At 36.5% G+C, this 12,627-nt stretch overlaps 1 long non-coding RNA gene across 7 annotated transcripts in view; it reads right to left on the bottom strand.

Annotated features, from left to right (window-relative positions):
- LOC135175470 (uncharacterized) overlaps window positions 1-12,627 on the bottom strand; it is a 53,577-nt gene that overhangs the window by 22,547 nt on the left and 18,403 nt on the right. The window contains exon 7 of one of the 7 annotated variants that reach the window (XR_010302369.1): window positions 1,004-2,460. The exons of 5 other annotated variants lie outside the window; for them this stretch is intronic. This is a non-coding gene — a long non-coding RNA (uncharacterized LOC135175470). Of the gene's footprint in view, window positions 1-1,003; window positions 2,461-10,266; window positions 10,328-12,627 lie in introns of those variants that run through there. One more of the 7 variants, XR_010302367.1, reaches the window with a different exon arrangement.

Raw genomic sequence — 12,627 nt, 5'->3', positions numbered from 1 at the left:
ATCTCTAATAAAAAAAAAAATATAACATTTGTTCTGGTTAATTTTCTTCTTTAATTAGTGAAATTATTTTGTAAGTTTATTTTTATGTGAAGTTTCCTGTGAGTGGAAACTTCTAAAGAGAACTCACAAGATTCTTTTAAAGAATATAATTAAAAAAATATAGAAGCATCGGGAAGAAAAGCTTTTAAAATAGTTGTGTGTATCCAAATGAAGAAATACAATTTTTGAATGGGTGTGTGAGCAATATCAAAATGCATGTTATTCTCAAGTTTTCTTTTCAGCTGAAGTTTTGCCACTTTTGCTAGCATGTATGACCTTTCTCCCTCTCTCACTGGTCCCCAGATTCAATTGCCTTGAAAAGAAGACATTCTGCACTGTTTCACAAAGAACAGTATTTTTAATCAACTAGGTCAGCAGCAACTTCTGTATTTTTGAAACAAAACCTGTTTTAAAAAAAAAATCCTACAGGTACCAGATTATCCCTTTACTACCTACATTAATATTAAATAAATCCTGCAAACATAGTGTCTTGGGTTTGGAAAATATATTAATTGGGTGTACGTCAGGAACAAAATCCAGGAACTCACTTTTAATATTTCTTAAATCAAAAGCTTCTTGTTCTTAACAGCTAACCCATTTAGATATTCCTTCTCCCTCCCTCTTCCGAAAGTAAGTTCCTTCCTCTGACTGCTGCACTCCAGTTCTGTCTATGTACAGACATCTACATTTATACTTGTCTTAGTGTCAATGTTACTTCCATAAATGGCTGGGGTTTAATTTTTTCTTTCTTTCTGGTAATTTTCTGAGTCACATTTACTATCAAGCACCTCTGGAAACTGAAATTAAGCACCCGGTTTTCTTTGGGTATCTAACCCAAAGCACTTCTCAAAAGCAAATGAAGATTCTGAACACATTTTTCTCACTTCATATATTTCTATGTATACAACAAATATCTAACTGAAAGTAATTATAGAAATGCAAGAAAAATCAGTTAATTTTATCACAGCTTTTTATTATAGGTAATTCACAGCTCCATTGGTTAGTAGTGCATGGTTTGGACATCGCTGAGTGATCATGATCTATTTACTGAAGAATTATGAAGCACATAACACTACAAGACGAATCTCTTACGAGTCAAAACCTGCAAACAGGTTTGCTTATATGTACTCTTATGAATAGACTGACAAAAATAAATGGAACTGCTCATGCATAAATCTAAGCATATGCAAAAGTACTTGAAGACAGGAGATTTAGCTCTTAATTATTTTAGGTCACTGAAGGAAATGGAGGCCACAGTTTCTCCCAGAACGGGTGACAAATCTGCTTAGAAACATAGTGTGGAATGGCATGAGGAAACAGTGTATAAGTAGTCTCATCCAGGAATATATGAGCAGACTGATACTGCTGTAGAGCATCCAGCTGGGGAATGACTGAACTAGGTAATTATATTGCAAAATCTTTAGAGAAGACATCCCATACAAATTTTAGAAAATACAGATCTGGGACTCAAGGTACCTGCCAGATGCATAATTCACTCCGAATAATTTGTTAGACAAACCATACCTCCTTTTTCTATTTGTGAGTTGTATGAGAGCAGTTTATGATTTTCTTAGATTTATTATTTAGAATTATTCCCTGAATGAAGGTGTATCATTTATGAGCACTTCACTGCAAGTACTTGATATTCAAAATTTGGCATTCAATATTGTCATGCTGGTTAGTCGGAGCATAACACATCACTTTGCATCTCTCTGAGTGGAATTAACTTAGAGTCAGGTTTTCTATTGCTCACCATCATATTTCAGAATTCAAAATTCACTTTATATTCTCATATTGCAGTGGCCTCAAGATGTCTCACAAACATTCTGGCTAAAGGCATATTTGTTCAAAATTAAAACATCATTATTGGAATTCTTTTGTTCTGTCATGTGCTATTTATGACTTATAATGTCTCTACTATTCAACTGTAACAGGAAGGTTCATCAAAAAATATATATCATAATTAAAATAAACCCTAACTATCAGGGATAATTGTGTCCAGCTACATAATCCTGCAGATAGGATATGGTTTAAGAAAAGACTGGGTGAGGCACTTAGTGCCATGGTCTAGTCGATTGGACAGGGCTGTGTGATAGGTTGGACTGGATGATCTTGGAGATCTCTTCCAACCTGATCGATTCTATGATTCTATGATTCTATGATATTATGGAATATCTGATTCCTTATTTATTGGTCCTAAATCATTAAGAACAAAACTTCCAAAAAGTAGCACCACTGAAGACTTCATAGTTTTTAGCTTTCTAAAATCAGTCAGAGGAAATATGAGTAGACCTGCTTCTGTCTTGAGACCCTTTTATGTGTGTACTCATAAAACGAGCATCTTGGTCCTGCTTATGGAGCTCTATTTTCCACATCATAGAGAAAAAAAACTTCTCATGGTTCCCCTGTTGCTGAAACATCCTGTAATAGATGGAAGATTGCAAGAACATGATTACAAAGGAAAAAAGAAAACATCTTGACGTTGTTCCTAGCTCCCATTTTTCATGATGAGGAAGAAAATGGGTAAAGAATTAGAAACAAGATATGCAGAGAAATTGCTCTGCTCTTAATACAATCAGTATTTAGTAATTTCTTAGCCCTGGCTTGCAGTCATCCTAACCATCTGCTCAGAACTGAACTTTTTCTTCTTCAGTGTAGTTGAACTATATCAACAGAAACATTTTTTTTTCAGACAGAGTAAATGTACTGCTTCAAACGGTTTGATGAAAGACTGAATCTTTGTATTCCTGGAAAGTAAGTTTTTCTGTAACAAGCAGCTAACGTTTGAACATGTCGAAGCAAGCCCTTTAGAACATGAGATAAGAGCACTTGAATGATTCTTACAAAGTGGTAAGTGGTCCAAAATAAAATGTTGTGTACAGTAATTTATTCTGGGAGTTACGTTTTTCTCAGCCTTGAAAAGAACTTTACCACAACTCAATACATTTGGCTTCACTCCCACTCTTGTTTGGGAGATTCATATCTGAAATACAGACCAATTGTGCAAGTAAGTACTTTGTTCATACAGGCAATGTTACTAGCATAGGTAACTGTAAGATAATGCCCAGATCCTTATTAAGAATGGTTTGTGAAATATTATCAATATGAGTTGGTGTGTTTACCCATGGTTTTAATTATGACTGTCAAAACTATGCTGTAGAAGCTTTAACATTTAAGAAACTATATTAATGTAAAAGTACTGTTATTGATAGAAATTATTCTGCTCTTTGAACTGCTGAATAATGTACCATCAGAAAACCTTTACTGCTGGTGTAAGACAGCTGTACTAGAGGAGATAGCTACACTAACTTAGTGTCACTACCTCAGCATGTTAGGAGGAAGTTCTTCACAGAGAGAGTGATTTCCCATTGGAATGGGCTGCCCAGGGAGGTGGTGGAGGCACCGTCCCTGGGGGTCTTCAAGAAAAGAGTGGATGAGGCACTTAGTGCCATGGTCTAGTTGACTGGATAGGGCTGGGTGATAAGTTGGACTGGATGATCTTGGAAGTCTCTTTCAACCTGATTGATTCTGTGATTCTATGATTCTATGTGGCCTGTTCAAAGAAGTCATTGTTTACATTTTCTACCACATGTAGTTATAAACATTTTATTGCAGAAAACTTAGAGCTACTTTGAGAGTGTTTTCTCCTTTCAAAAAAAAAAAAAAAAAAAAGAAAAGAAGAAAACTGAGGAGGAAAAGATTTAATTCTCTCCCTAGTAATCTTCTCCCATTAGAAATAAGTCAAGCTATAAATATCAAGATGTTTAAGTATATACACCTGTTAATATATTGTAACATTTCATATTTTGTGTAACCTCCTCATTTTCAAGTGCCTGAAGCTCATCATGTTGACAATGTCATTTCACCTCTGAGAGGTCACACGACTGTCCCCCAAGCTGGCCCCGCCTGTGCACCCAGCAGATGCTTGGGCAGAAAACACGTCTTTAGCACATGCAACATCCTGTATGCCTGAACACATGGGCCATTCTTAGGTGGTATTAATATGTAAGTAGGTGGTTAGGATCCTGCCAGGCATGTTTGGGCAGGCTGCCCAAGGCCCCGGTGTGGATTGCATGTAGGCACAATGCACTCTTGTCTGCTCCTGGGAACGCATTTTGAGCAAGTGAGGTAGACATACCTATGGAAATCTGAGTAAGGCAAACTGTTCCGGTTCATGTTAAGAGGGAAAAGGAAACAAATAAACATTATAAATCTTTGTTAGCTCAGCAAGTGTGAAGAACATTCTTTCATGCACAGTAAAGAGTAACAGAAGTAAAAGGCAAGTAAGAGTAAGATGAATTTTTGAGCTCTCTGGAGCAAGAACCCTATGAAAACTTCTGGAAATATTGAGATGTATTTAGATAAACCAAGGTACTTCAGGAGTCTTTGTTAGTGCATGCACAAAAGTTCTAAAAAAACAATGAATTGTATGAAAAAGATAAGATTGATAAACCTGAATGTCTAAAGTTTTGACAAATACTGTTCCACTAAAGGTTTGTTTTGAAGAGTATTTCCTTGGTCCACCTTAGGGCTCTGACATATTCTACATTTACTGCTTAAGGAAGAGACACCTTAAACACTTGAGATGTAGCTCCATAAATGTGGGTTTCAGCACAACAGTTCTGTATCAGCTTCAACACAAAATGGTCTCTCAAGGCTTTTTATACCAGAATGTCTAGAACTGACTTTGCTTAGCTCCAGGCTAGTCCTGCAAAGGCAGCATCACTGGATTGGGGTTCAGTAGTGGTTGCATTGCCTCCTGCCTGCTTCCCAGGTGAATTGAGGAAGGATACACATCCCTGTTCTGAAACATCACGTGTCCAGGTTTCTGAAATGAGGTTTTGAAATTCTAGCTTGTGGGAAATTGCTGAATATTTGATTTCATAATTAAGGTGGAAGGAAATACCACATCAAAATACTGTTAAGTCCATGCAAATAAGAAAATTTGTGGTTTGGATAATTCTAGTCTAGCCTTCTCGCTGCTTTCACAGATCACTGATTAACTGTGTACAAGGAAGTACTCTTTTTCCAAGGAAATAATATGTATATAAAGATTTTTTTTTTAAATCCAGATGTACACAGTAGCAATAGTTGAAATGGTATGGAGATAAGCTTCTGATGGGGCTTTGGTATTGCTGATGAGAGTATTCAGTTGCTGGAAAGAGTCTATACTACAGATGACATAGCAAAATTACTCCAGTGGCTAAGAATACATTAGTGGTACTGGGACAAAGATTCAGATAAGGCAAAGATACATATGAATAAGTATGAAAATGGGAAGCATATGTGGCCATATGGAAACTCAAAGCAGATGATGGAACAGCTTAAGAGTAGAATGATCAAAGTTACAGATATAACCAGTTAGATCAGAAAACTCCAGCAAAGGGAGCAGTAGTGATAATGGATAATATATTGAGCAAGCAAAAAGGACAATGCTGTCACAGCAAAGACAAATGCTACACTGGGTTGTGTTAATTGAAGCATTGTACATAATACAAGGAAGGCAGTTTTTGCGCTCTGGTTGACTCAACTGAGCTTCATCCAGAGGGCCACATTTAGTTTGGGCTACAGACAAATTAGAAGGACTTAAGAGCAGGACATCAAAAATGATAAAAGGTGTTGAAAATAAGGCCCAGGAGGAAAGCTTAAGAGACTAGGATATGTTCAGGCTAGAGAAAAGAAGTCAAAGGGAGATACAATAACTCTTAATAATTGCGTAAAGGGTGTTACCAAGAGGACAGGGACCAATTGTTCTCATTAGTAAATGGGGACAAAACAAGAAGTAATAGACTTTAGCTGCAACATAGTTAAAAGGGTTAAATATTAGAAAAACTTTACAACTGCAGGAACAGTTAGGTCATAGAACAACCCATCAAGGGGTTATCTGCTACAGAATTTTAATGTCAATAGATCTATCTGCAATGGTTGAAGTCTAATGAAATCAGTTCTGCACAATCTCAGAATCACAGAATCAACAATGCATGAGGGAAGAAGAAAAAAAGACTGAACTGGATGACCTGCACGGGGTGTATTTGTTGGTAAATAGCTCTCTGATCTTCTGACCACGTGCAGTACAATGAGAAATTTCATTATTATTGTTATCCCCACCCCTGCCTCCCATCTGTAATCCCTGTCTTTGGAAAGAGAAAAAACATGTTTTCAGGGCTTAAACTAATGCTGATATGTATCAGCACTATCCATTTAAAGAGGAGACCACATTTCCTATCCTCAGACTTGCTTGTGACTAGTGTGCTTTGAGAGTGTCAACTGGGAACAGAAGCTTTCCTACCTTTCAGCTGCAGGGTGACTCTTGGGTCTAAGCAGTGGCTGATTGTGTCTGACACCCTTCTGCAGTGTGCTGTGCATAAGAGTAAGGTTTGTCTTTGAAGAACTTACAAGCCTTCACACCCATAGCTTCCATTAACTAGTAAAGGCATTAAACTAGTAAACTGTATATCCTAAATGTACACTTTCTCTGCCTGTAGCATAAGAAATGCTAAAGTAAATATTTTTCATGAAAACAGTGCCCCTAGCTCTATCCTACCTTCTTGCTCAACATCCTTTATGTAGCTTAGGCTGTTAAAATTCAAGATAAAACCACTGTGCCTCAGCATCCACAAAATGAACATTAGGATCAGGATCAAAATCCAGGACACCGACAGCTTATAGTAGCGACAAACTTTTTCAACTACTCTAAGCAATTCCCAATGTATAAATGTAAATCAGATTAATATTTAAGCCAAAATTCCAAGGTACCAATATATAATTAAACAGAAAGGGGGGGGGGGGGGGGGGATGTTTTTCTTTTTGTTGTCTACTTCTTTGAAATACTAAGTGTCCTCAAACCATTGCTTAATGACATAGACTGAAAATGAAGTAGCTGAGTGAACCTCCGATATGGACGTGTTCTGCCAACAACCATTCCAGTGCCAGCAATAAATTCCCAGACTAAACAGTTTAAATTTGGCATTCTCATTTGTGATGCTGTACTTATGTTACACTCACAAGATTGATTCTCTGAATTCAAAGTATTCTAGCAAATGAATTATTATAAATATGAAATTTTGGATGACAAGCTTGGGTCTACAAAAAATGAATACAATATTTCAACAAACCCCCTATTTTTATCAAGAGAGATTTTTGATGATTTATAGAATCATAGAATCAACCAGGTTGAAAGAGACCTCCAAGATCATCCAGTCCAACCTAGCACCCAGCCCTAGCCAGTCAACTAGACCATGGCACTAAGTGCCTCATCCAGGCTTTTCTTCAACACCTCCAGGGACGGTGCCTCCACCACCTCCCTGGGCAGCCAGTTCCAATGCCAATCACTCTCTCTGGGAAGAACCTCCTAACACCCAGCCTATACCTACGCCGGCACAACTTGAGACTGTAATAGCTACAGTCAGGGTCAGTCATGTTTCTGCTCTAATTCCTGCTTTCAAGAATTGAAATCCAATGCTGACTGGAGCCTGACAACTATCAGATGAGACCAGATGATTTTTTTAGTAACTGGTAGAAATGCAACTTTTTTTGTACTAAATCTTTTTGGTTCTTTTTCTCCCTACTTTTTGCCTGATTAAAAAAACCCAAAAATTTTACTGTTGCATAACTAAAAAGTTTTAAATTTGAATTCGCACAAAGGCTATTACAGACTGATTTAGGTATTCTGTCAGTGAAAAAGGAAGAAGTATGAATGCTTGGAAATGGACTGCAAAACAAAACAAATAGAAAAATCTTCACAAGCATTTTTAAATGTGGACTTAATATGCATGTGTAGCAGCTGGACTGACACAATGGACCCTAACGGCGCCTTCAGGTTTCTTTCATACTGTATTATTCACACTGCAGAGTACCAAAGACAACATTTTGTTGGGAAAGGCCTATATTTTTTTGCAAACAGCTGCATTTAGACAATGACACAGGCGATGTTATCATATGACTGTCCCAACAGAAAAGTGCTTTTGTTTAATGGGAAGTATTTTGTATCTGGATATAAGGTCGTCCGTGGGTTAGCACGAGATGCAAGCCAGAACACTATTTGGTTCAGGTCACTATTTCTGAAACCTTTAGCTGACAGATTCCCTAGCAAAAAATAATTTAGCCCTGCTCTTTATTTCCTCACCTGCCAGTTTCCAAAGATCATTCAAATGTAAAAAAATGTTACTTACATAACTAAGCTCATTTTCTGTTAGATATAATGAAATATGTTTGGGATTCATTGAGTGATTTCATCTGATTTATGAAAACCACTTTTGTCCACTCTTTTCTATTGCGAGTAAGTGTACTGTACTGGGAATATCAAGCTAATGCCCTCGAGGAAGACCATGTGACTGCAATTATTTATGAATTAACATGTCATGGATTTGAAGCTTTGAGACAAACACATTTCCCAGCTGCACATTTGTGACTTCTGAGTTTGTAAATGGAACAGATGAAATAATGACTTGATCTTCCTCTCTATTCCTCTTATACATCGGTTAGGTTACTTGCTGGGTATGTGAAGACAGGTAGGAATGCTTATGCAGGTATTTATCATTCACAGAGAGTGAAAATTAAACATTTCATTACTTTATCAGCTATGATAAAGCTGATACTTGATGTCAGACTGTATTTTTCTACAAGTGAGGTTATTCCTGTTTTTAATACATCATTTACATTTAGAGATACAAAAATAATTTCTGATTGCTAATGCTGCTTAAACCCAATACAGTGCAGGAATAAAACCCTGCAATTAAAGACTGAATTGCTTTATAAAGCACAGTAACGTGTGCTTAGTTAATGCTTTAACTTGATTTGTGCTTTGGGAGCCAAACAATAATTTGACTGATGTTATCAGATACATACTTGCATGGTTTGTCCTGCAAACTTAAAAGTCATGCTGAAATCAGCCTCAGATGTCTTAGTCGATAGTGCAAACATAAAGGCAAGGCATATATGTAGAATACATATGGTTTTGCTGTCAGATATAAACAAGGGTAGCTGATACACATACATATATATATTTGTTAGCTGACTATGTAAATTGAGATGAGACAACATTTTCAAGCGTGACCTGTGATAAACAAATGCATATAAATAAACAATAAACCAAGATAACACTAGAATAACATCAATTAAAACAATTACAAAGACTTCAAGTCATCATGAAGTATTGTTCCAGTTCCATCTTAAAGCAGGAAAAGCTCCCAATTGTTCTTAAATCAACTGGTAACTGATTCCACATTTGTGAAGCCTTGAAACAAAAAGCTTTTTATCCCTAGTTTGCATTCATTCTAGGGCATGGTAGTTTCACAGCATGAATAGAGTGTAATGTATAAGCTGCTGTAAGTGAAAGTAGCAGGATGAAATAGTGGACACTGATTGCTGCAGTACTCTAATTGCTATTTTATATCCATGTTTGAAAAGTAAGATTTTGTAGTGGAAAAAGAGTCATATCTAATGTTGACACAACTGGCAAGTTGAGAGTGCATTTCCAATCTATGGAATTTAACATAGCATTTGATGTTATGTCAGATATACATAGAGAAGTATAGTGAAAAAAAAATAAATCCACAAGGGAATAGGATATAGAAAAAAGACTTGCAACTCTGATAATCAGTCTGGACTATTAATCAGAATACTAAATCTGCCTTTTCATTCCAATTTCCAAACAATAAAGTGCAGAACAAATGAAGAGCAAAATTATATGTATAATATATAAATGTATACATATATATATATATATATATAATACTTATTTGCTTCATCTTCTTCAAACATATAAATAGATCATAAAAAAAAAAAAGTTCTGTAATCCAAATACATTTATTTTTCAAGTACTGGTTTCCATGTTTTCCCTCTGCAAGTTCACAGGAGTCTAGAGAACTAGTAGGATTACAACATGAAAAGAGACAAAGGATTGGAAGCTGCTTAATGACAGGAGGGTGGAACATTTTAGTCATCTTCTTTAAAAGTGGGGGATTTTCCCATAAGCACTCGTAGGACTTAAATTCCTGACAAACACATGAAAAAAAGGCTCAGTCAGCCCTTTTAGAAAGAGTTCTGAATACTGCCAATTGCAAAGTTGCCTAGAAAGTCTTCATGGAAAAGGGAGAAGGATAAGAAGGTTTGATATTGCTGAAGTTAAAAATAAAATAAAGATAAAAGTAAGAAAGCTCAGTGCCTGTTGTTTCTTTGCAAATCACAGGGTCACTGTAAAGGACAGTGTAAAAAGGAATAATTTTTACCCTTTCCCAGTCTTTTATCAAGGTTACACTCCAGGGGTTGCTGCACTGCAACTGCACCCCTAAAAAAAAAAATTAATATTCTGAGAATACAAAAAAAACCCAAAAAAAAACCACACACCAAAAAACCAGACATGCCCAGAGAGGTAGCCTGAGAAAGGCATTTTGGAAAAGAGCCAGTCACTCACAAAGTATTACAAAATAATCAAAGCTGTGCCCAAAGAAGTTCACGAGTTCTGGAAACAGGCAGGAGGAAAGGCTTGTGAGGTGCCCTCAAATGGTCTCTGTAGTTGGTGCACATAAATGAGGTGGGCAGGATATCATCTGCTCATTCTTTCAAAATCTTATGCATGACTTGTGTCTTGGCCAAAGCACCATCAGAATTTGTTACCACTCATCATCAGCCACTTCTCTTGGTTCAATGGAGGAACAGTGAAAAATGGTACTTTTATAGAAAGACAACTACTAGGACAGAGGAAAAGTGTCTATGCATGTGGACTTATGATCCTGGAGACTGGAAACCTGCTGGACCACAGCACAGCAAATGAAGAGGACAATAGGTCATGCTTAGTACATTTTCAGAGATAGCTCACTTTTCAACCACTCTGAGCCCTACTTCCCATATTGTTGTCTGCCACAATGCCCTTTTATTCTGATTTCTTGCTAGGGACAGAGATTTTGAAATTTAATGCCATGTCTGTCCAAGAGGTGAACCATGCTGCTTTTAACTCCCCAGCACCTGCAAAGGCACAAAATGCAACTGTATTGGAGGGCAAGCAAGTTGGTCATTCCAGCTGCCTGAAGTAGTTAACAAAGTCTTGTTTTATCCTCACTGTTATGCTCTGACACAAAAATCTTGCATCTTCCTCTGTAAATGAATAAAAATCTCTGGAGGGAAAATCAAAACAGCAAGATCAAAAACTTGGCTCAAATGAAAGCAAAGGGACCAGAATGTATCCCAATTCTTACCTTAAATATCAAAGGAGGTTTTTATAGGGGACCTGCATATCACTGATAGTCTGACATCTAAATCCTTCACAAGGTGAAGGGCTGACAAATCCAGAAAAAAAGTGTATTATGCTTTGTTCATTCCTCTGGAGTAAGGGAATATGAAATTTGTATACTACATCATACAGTGAAGTAGTGATTGTAATATAAAAAACATGGTGAAGTTTAGGTTCAGACACATCTGTGTGAGACTGTAGTGCCACAGTTAGATTCTGACTAGTGAGAACCTCTGATCAGAACTAGGTCATTTTCAGCATCAGTATAGTGATTGTAGAAGAAAAAAAAATCTGAGTTTCAAAAAGGACAGGCAGAAAAGTAGGAGGTTAATATAGAAGCCTCACGGGAGCACAAGGGTGTCTTGTGGGTGAAATAATGATATTCAGTCTACAAGCTCTGTAGATACACAACACCAAAGTATTGCAAGGGAGAATATTTAGTTGGTACCTACATTTAATGTGGTTATATAATTCCTTAGTAGTTGCATAGTCCTGGAGTTCTAAAGTTAGACAAACTGAAATAAAGATAAATGACAACCATCAGTTAGAACCACACAACAGTGAAGAATTGGGGAAATGAAAAGAAAAGGAAAGGAAAGGAAAGGAAAGGAAAGGAAAGGAAAGGAAAGGAAAGGAAAGGAAAGGAAAGGAAAGGAAAGGAAAGGAAAGGAAAGGAAAGGAAAGGAAAGAGAGAAGAGAAGAGAAGAGAAGAGAAGAGAAGAGAAGAGAAGAGAAGAGAAGAGAAGAGAAGAGAAGAGAAGAGAAGAGAAGAGAAGAGAAGAGAAGAGAAGAGAAGGAAAAGAAAAGGAAAAGAAAAGAAAAGAAAAGAAAAGAAAAGAAAAGAAAAGAAAAGAAAAGAGAAGAAAAGAAAAGAAAAGAAAAGAGAAGAAAAGAGAATAAAAGATAAGAAAAGAGAAGAGAAGAAGAGAGAAAAGAGAAGAAAAGGGAAGAGAAGAAAAGAGAAGAAAAGAGAAGAAAAGAGAAGAAAAGAGAAGAAAAGAGAAGAGAAGAAGAGAAGAAAAGAGAAGAAAAGAGAAGAAAAGGGAAGAGAAGAGAAGAGAAGAGAAGAGAAGAAAAGAAAAGAAAAGAAAAGAAAAGAAAAGAAAAGAAAAGAAAAGAAAAGAAAAGAAAAGAAAAGAAAAGAAAAGAAAAGAAAAAAAAAGAAAAGAAAAGAAAAGAAAAGAAAAGAGAAGAGTCAAATTTTGAGCTTTGTGGCCCAAATTTTATACCTTTAAATTTTACATCTGCCTGAAAATCGACTTTCAAAATCAGGAGTCAAAGGAATAGTCCAACCTAGATGAAGCGCATCACCTAATGAGATGCCAGTTACAGGACAGCATAAAAACTGTGCTTTAACT

The sequence above is a fragment of the Pogoniulus pusillus genome, chromosome 5, assembly GCF_015220805.1.
Source record: "Pogoniulus pusillus isolate bPogPus1 chromosome 5, bPogPus1.pri, whole genome shotgun sequence".
Lineage (NCBI taxonomy): Eukaryota > Metazoa > Chordata > Aves > Piciformes > Lybiidae > Pogoniulus > Pogoniulus pusillus.
Note: the sequence above shows the minus strand (reverse complement) of the source record. Positions and strands in the feature narration are given on the sequence as shown.